This window comes from Physeter macrocephalus, unplaced genomic scaffold (genome assembly GCF_002837175.3).
Source record: "Physeter macrocephalus isolate SW-GA unplaced genomic scaffold, ASM283717v5 random_1568, whole genome shotgun sequence".
Lineage (NCBI taxonomy): Eukaryota > Metazoa > Chordata > Mammalia > Artiodactyla > Physeteridae > Physeter > Physeter macrocephalus.
Window position 1 is genome coordinate 1 of NW_021146695.1, and position 7,496 is coordinate 7,496.

At 50.8% G+C, this 7,496-nt stretch overlaps 1 long non-coding RNA gene across 1 annotated transcript; it reads left to right on the top strand.

The window, feature by feature from the left end:
• Positions 1–5,327: 5,327 nt before the first annotated feature.
• On the top strand, positions 5,328–7,024 carry LOC114485473 (uncharacterized). Its single transcript, XR_003678896.2, has 3 exons — positions 5,328–5,437; positions 6,029–6,090; positions 6,393–7,024. It is a non-coding gene; the product is annotated as an uncharacterized lncRNA (long non-coding RNA).
• Positions 7,025–7,496: the final 472 nt, after the last annotated feature.

Genomic DNA, 7,496 nt, shown 5'->3' on the forward strand with positions numbered 1-7,496 from the left:
GAACAAAGCGTTCAGTATGTTAGGAAAGTGATAAATGCTCTGGAAAAAAAGGGAAAGTGGAGAAGCTTAAGGGAGATGGGAGATGCCATGACTGGGCAGGTGACAGTAAACAGGATGGGGGGACAGGACTCATTGAGGCGGTGGTGGGAAGGAGGTGAGGGAGTGAGCCAGGCAGATACCTGCGGAGCAGGCCCACGGGACGGGGAGAGCAAAGGCCTCAGGTGGGACATGCCTGGCATGTCAGGAACAGCACTGAGACCAGCGTTGCAGAAGTGGAGGGAGGGAGGAAGGGGGAGAGAGCAGTGAGAAGGAGCTGGCAGAGGTGATGGGGCCGACCAGGAAGGACCTTGTAGGTCTTGGCCTTTAATCTGAGAGACGGGAGCCCTCGTAGGGTTTGCCTGGGGGAGTGAGGTGACTTGTGTTTCGAAAGCTGGCCACCCTGTGAAGAACAGATGTGCTAGGAGGCCACCGCAGTAACCCAGGCAAGATGTTATGGTGCCTCGGACCAGGAGGAGAAGTGATGGGATGTGCAGAGGGTGAGAAGTGAGGAGGTCCTTTGAACCAGCCAGATTTGCCGGTGGACTGATGTAAGGTGAGAAGGACAGAGAAGTGTCACGTGACCTCAAGGGCTTTGTTGTCAGCCGGGGAGGAAGAGCAGGATCTCATTTTGGGCACAGCGAGTAGATGTCTGAGCGGAGATGCTAAGAAGGCAGTTGGAGAGCTGAGCCTGGAGTCCTGGGAAAAGGTCTGATCGCTACCTTCAGACAATAAAGCAGCTGTCAAGTGGAAGAGGAGTGAGAGCTCGTCACTGAGGTTCCCCCAGGGCTGAAAAGGGCCGATGAAGGGGTGGGAGTCAAAGTGAGGAAGGCTCTGATTCAGTGCCAGGACTTCTGAACCATTCAGAGACTGAACGAGCAGCCTCATCCAGGCTGTCTTACACTCACTTTTCAGTCTAGTCATCAAATCAGCTCTTTACAGAGGGAGTGCTCTGTTTTGTTTGTTCGCTTTAGTTACTTGTGTCTTCCTCTTTATTTCAAGTAAGAATATTTCAGGGATCCTGGCCCCGGCCCCTCAGAAGGACAAGAGGGATCCAAAGAAAACCTCACTATAGGGAACTCAGTCAGCCTCTCACTCACAGCACCATGTGGAAGGAGTCACGCAGATAGAAATCTACAAGACGGGTAGATTTCTACGTTGACCTCTGGCGTAAAGTGTTACCCCTCTTCACTAAATAAGCACATCCTCAGTAAGCATACTTGGCAAAGCACTTAGCACACTATTAAAGCTTTTCTTCGCTCATCCATGTATTCATTCAGCAGGTATTACTGAGTGCCTATCACGTGCCAAACGCCACGCCGGCTGCGGGTGTGCAGTGGTGAACTGTGCAAACGCGGTACCAGCCGCCACCAAACAGCCTCCACCAAAGGTCCCACCCTCCACAGGGGCCAGAAAGATCAAGCCAAGGCACGGGGAGGCCAAGTGGCAAGAGCAAACCTCTCAGGGTAGCTTTTGTTTTCCTGCTTTGGACAGAGGCCTGGCTCTATTTTCTGACAGAGACAGAGAACTGTGGCTTTCCTACAAGAAAACAACAGGACACGTGTGATGATAAGCCTGCCTGGGAATCAAGCAGGTTCCAGGTAGTGGTGCGGAGAGAAGCAGAAATGGAGAGAGCGGTCCCATTCAGAGAGGGCAGCCCGCACTCAGCATTCCTGTTTCCACGTGGGGAAGCCAGCTCAGGGTGCCCGAGACGCCCATTTCCAAGAGAAGCCAGAACTCTTGATTTTTTGTGTGAATTCTGCCAATTCTAAATATTCACTCTAATTTCTAATTTTTTTAATAGAAGTTTTTAAAAATTATTATTTATTTATTTTTGGCTGCACCGCACAGCACGTGGGATCGAACCCGTGCCCCCTGTGGTGGAAGCGTGGAGTCTTAACGGCTGGGCCGCCAGGGACGTCTCCACCCTAATTTTTCTTTTTAATTATTTAACCTGAATAAAATACATCTGGCAGCCTGCTTTGATGGAGGCAGCCATTTTGTGAAGCTAGTCTAGGGATGAATGAGCTATAATCGGCTGATTATAATCAGCTCCTATAAAGTTGATGTTTCCTGTGTGACCACAGAAACTCACCTGCAGTCTCTCAGAAACCAGGGTCAAAATGAGTCAAGATCTGAATCACAAGTCAAACCCTAGACATTTGCCTCAGACACTGGGTATCAGGTTGCCATTACCGTTTATTTCTGCCTGACAGCTTTTCTTATAAATTTCTAGGAGAATTAAAGGGACAGTGTCTAGAATGCAGTTTCTTTTCTGACCTTTGGAATGAGAATGCAGCCGCCTGGAGCCTTTTTACAAAGGCCCGATGAGAAAACAGAAAGACTCAACCCTGCGTGACAGCATGCCGCTGCACTCTGGGCTCTGCCCAGGGGACCAGCTGATTCTGATCCTTTTATCTTGAGCAGCTAAAAAACTATGAACGGCAGGGGGTCTCTGAAGTGCAAGCAGACCTTTGACGGAGCGGCTGGTGGCTGCGTGTGCGCCTTCACAGCTCCCCGGGCACGGCTGGACACACCCCCCTCTCCTCGGGCTCTCCCCATCCCCGACCTCTTCCTGTGGTATCAGCAGCAAGCGGGGGCCCGACACGGACAGCTATAGTAGGTAGTGTGTTTAGGTTTTAAATCAGAATAAGGTTGGAGAGGTTCCTTTAAAACAGACGAGGCTCCCAAAGACAGTTATATAAGCCCCAAAGCTTTCCCACGGCTCACCCTTTGCCGCAAAGGCAACGTCCTCCATGCTCATCTCCTGTATGATCTACGCTTCACCTCCTCCAAACAGCACTCGAGGCAGCCTATATGAAAGGACTTGTGTAAACCACAGAGCTGTAAAGTGATGGAGAAAGAGCAAGTCAACTGCAGGCCGAGCTCCCAGGCTCTATTTCCGAAGTGTCGGCGAGCGGCCACAACAATACTCCTGCTCCGGAGTCACTTTAATCACACCGCCTTCCTGGTCACCACCCAACACAAGATGCTCAGTATCGGGCCCCTAGCTCTGTCTTTACTTTTACTGCCTTGTCAACTCTCTGCCAGGTCAGTTTTCCCTGCCCCAGCAGGTCTAGTTACTCCTCACCCTCCCACCCTTTAAACCGTCAAGCTACCCACCAGGCCCTTCCCCTTCTCTTTCCCGGATCTCGCAATCTTTTTTTTTTTTTTAATTTATTTTTGGTTGCGTTGGGTCTTCTTTGCTGCATGTGGGCTTTTCTCTAGTTGTGTCGGGCGGGGGCTACTCTCCGTTGCGGAGCACGGGCTTCTCACTGCGGTGGCTTCTCTTGTTGTGGAGCACAGGCTCTAAGCACGCGGGCTTCAGTAGTTGTGGAGCACGGGCTCAGTAGTTGTGGCTCGCAGGCTCTAGAACGCAGGCTCCGTAGTTGTGGCGCACGGGCTTAGTTGCTCCGCGGCATGTGGGATCTTCCCGGACCAGGGCTCGAACCCACGTCCCCTGCATTGACAGGCGGGTTCTTAACCACTGCGCCACCAGGGAAGCCCTCAATTCTTTTCCGGATTTACATTTTGTGAAGCTGCCTGTCAGGAGCTGGGTTCTCTGCAAATAGACTCTAAATTCAAACTGTTGAGAGGCAACCTGTTGAGACGTAAAATGTGTATTAGGGACAAACCCCTGAGAAAGGAAGAGCAAGGATGCAGGACAGGCCGAGGGAGACGGTGCAGCGGAGCAGGCTTGGTGAGCCCGGCCCGCCTGGAGGAGGCTCGTGGGTGACTACGACCTCTCAGAGGTGTCCTGCCTGGGCTCGGCTGCACTTTTACACCCCCATCTTTTTTTTTTTTTTTTTTTCTAATTTATTTTTTGTGGTACGCAGGCCTCTCACTGCTGTGGCCTCTCCCATTGCGGAGCACAGGCTCCGGATGCGCAGGCTCCGGACGCGCAGGCTCAGCGGCCATGGCTCACGGGCCCAGCCGCTCCGCGGCACGTGGGATCTTCCCAGACCGGGGCACGAACCCGTGTCCCCTGAATCGGCAGGCGGACTCTCAACCACTGCGCCACCAGGGAAGCCCTACACCCCCATCTTGCTTTGTCACCAGATGTGGGTGCCCCAAGAAGGGCGTGGCTTCCAGAAGGCGGCTCCCGGCAGATGAGGCAGACCCTGAGGGCGCAGGGGCCCGGGACTGGGTGCTGACCACGCCCCACCGCTGGGCATCAAGCCGTTCTCGGAAAAGAGCTCTGGGCAGCGCACCTCTATGTTCACGACAGTGACCCAGGCTGATCCTACGGGAATCCGGGAATCCAAGGGCCCTAGCAACCCTGCAGGTGCACAAATACGGCCCATTATTGATACCGACCCGTGTTCCTGGACTCTTTAATCAGTAGAAATTTATACAAGGCCAGACGAGAAATGCAGGCAAGAGCTTACTGGGACTCGTGCTGCAGCGTCAGGAGCCAAAACAAGTAAGAGGGGCCCCTGCTCGCTCCCCGAGGCAGGCGTGAGCTGGTCCCTTGAACGGAGTGAGGTCGGGTGGGAGGAGTGGCTTACACCGTCTGCCCGCCCCCTCGGTGGTGCCGCGTGTAGGGATCCTGTGCGGTTCCCTCCCTTTATTCCCGGCACCTCAGCAGTGGCAGCTGGGTTTTGACCTTTTTGTAGCTTTGCTGTTCATAATTTGCCCCAACTGCACATGCGTGCAATTATTTTTAGTCCCTTATAGTTTCTTTGTATTCTGTTGCTTGAGGAGACGTTGGTCCAGGTGTAAGCACTGCAGTAAAGGGTCCCAGGTCCCAGCCTGTCTCATTATGAATGGCTTTGACCTCACACCCGTCATCTCAGGCATCAGGGTGCACGTATGCTAGAGAGTGCTCCTCATGACCTCATCTGGCTGGTTCCCTAGAACAGAGCTTCCCAATCAGAGATCTGGGAAAAGGTAGGCCAAGAGATGTACCTCTTAAGCCCTCAGAGCAAACAGGAGGATTCTGGGCCAGTTATCTGCAGTTTATCCCGTTGTGCAGAATAACTATTAACCTTTTTAAAATTTTGGGATGCCCTGCTCTAGAGCCATCTATTCTTGGTCCTTCATTCAGTCACTGATCGTTTACCTTGGGTGTGTTTATGATGCATCAGGCACTGCGCCAACCATGGGAGAGAGAGCGGGGGACAGGCCACATAAGGTCACTGTCATTGAGACATGTAGATACAGTGGAAAAGAAATACTGAACAAGTAAACATGGAAACAGAACCATAAATAGAAACAGGGTAAGTGCTCTAGGAGAGAATAACAGAGTGGGAGAACAGAGCAGGAACAATAAGAGAGGAAGTCAGAGAGACTGGCAGGTGCCAGATCTCCAGGGCCCTGGGAGCCCTGGAGTGGGGTTCACATTTTATTCTCCGTGCCAGAGAAAGCCATCGGGGGACTGTTAAGCAATGCATATCCTGATGTGAGTTATATTTTCCCAAGAACACTCCTCGTGGAGAACGACTACAGGACAGCAGCAGCGGTGACAGGAAGGCCAGTTAAGAGCATGTGGCAATAATCCAGACTAGAGATGGTCCAGTTCACTGCGGGGAGTCACAGTAGAGCAGAGAAGAGAGGAAGGAGTTGAAACAGATTTGCAAATGAGAATCAATCCTTCCCGTCATCGAGACGCTCACACTCTGTTGGAAAGACAGATGTGCAAACAAACTATGTAATATAGCAAAATCGTTACTTTAATGAAAATATAGAAGGCACAGATGGAGCATAGGGTGGAACATGGAAGACGCCCCGGGGGGATGTAGGTGCTCACAGCTGTGCTAAATCTGGGGAGTAAAAATAGGTGTTTGCTGAGTGAACTAACACTTTGTCGAGTGGGCGGTGCTGCCAGCAGGGGTCGCGGCCAGGAGCACGCGCCTGGCAGACGTCCAACCACAGGGACCTTCACTGACCAAGGCCCCACAAGCTGTGTCTGTACCACCCTGCCTGGACCTCTTCCATTGTGCTTGCCACTCTGTGTACAGAATTCTGTTTGAATGTCTGTTTCTCTCCCCAGTTTGAAGCTCCAGGAAGACAGTCTATGTCCCGATTACTGTAGCAATGAATACTTCTTGATGAGTAAGTAAAAGTCTTCTCTAATGAATGCACCACTAAACACCCATGGCTCCTTCACTTTCCAGCTCTCCTCACTGACTTCATATTGTGCGGTCATTTCAAAGGTGCTGCCTTCAGATGTGGTCTCTCCAACCAGCTCCTGGAGGGTAAAACCTCTGCCTTCTCTTTTTGTGCCTTTTCACAGGCCACCATGTACTGATATGCATACTCAAAGGGCCATCCCAAGACCACGGAATGCAATGAGTGAACAACATGCAGTAGGTAATTCCTGACTAATGGGGTCTTATTCCTTTCTCGGTTACCAGGGTGATGAAGTAGTGACTCTGCCTGCTGCAGAAGGCTTTCCTCTGCTAAACGCCTCCCAGCATGTCTGCTAGAAATCTTCAGCCATCGGGAACATCACCTCCTCACCCTTCCACAACTTTCCACCACTCCACGCAGACCTTATCTTCACAGGAAGAAGGTACTGAGGGAGACGAGGAGAGTTCAATGGAAGAATTTCTATTTCTTCAAGAGGAAGAGAGCCCAGAGGAAGACCAGTACCTAGAGGAGGAGGAAAATTATCTGAAAGGAAAGGAGTATCTGTATGAAAAGGAGTATCTGAAGGAGGAAAAGTATCTACAGAAGAAAGAGCTGCTGGAAGGAAAAATGTTTCTGTGTGAAAAGTTTCTGGAAGAGGGTGAGTATGTGGGGAGAACGTCCCATAGATGGTGGTTCTAGTTCATCACGATGTCCGGGAAAAAAGAACAGGCTTGAGATACAGCCAAAGCGCAAATGATCGACCCTACACACTGCGCTGGCAGACTCATGAATCATTTCTGACCAAGTTCGACTCACAACTTCAAGAGCTGTGCCCCCAAGCACTGAGCCTACGGAGCAGACGAGGAGACCTGATGAACGGGAGCGCCTGTTCGTAAAAAACAAAATAAGACAAACAGAAAACACCCCTAACTTGTATCTTTTCTTTTTCCTTGTTGCACAAGTAATACATGTGCATGGTAGATGTTTGAGAAACTGTATATTCGTAGAAAGAAGAAAGCAAAAATCACTCCCATTCAGAGATGATAATCGCTTTTACACTTTGGTTATGTCCTCCCCAGACACTATATAGTGCTTGCAACCTACCCTTTAAGGTATATTTATTTCTATATTTCTGTATTATAATTACATATAAATATTACATACTTATAGGAATATCATTTCATGCTTTCAATTTTCTACAAGTCATTTTAATGGCTGCATCACACTGTATTATATTTTCAAACCATAATATATATATATATTTTTTTTTGCGGTACGCGCGCCTCTCACTGCCGTGGCCTCTCCCGTTGCGGAGCACAGGCTCGGGACGCGCAGGCTCAGCGGCCATGGCTCACGGGCCCAGCCGCTCCGCGGCATGTGGGATCTTC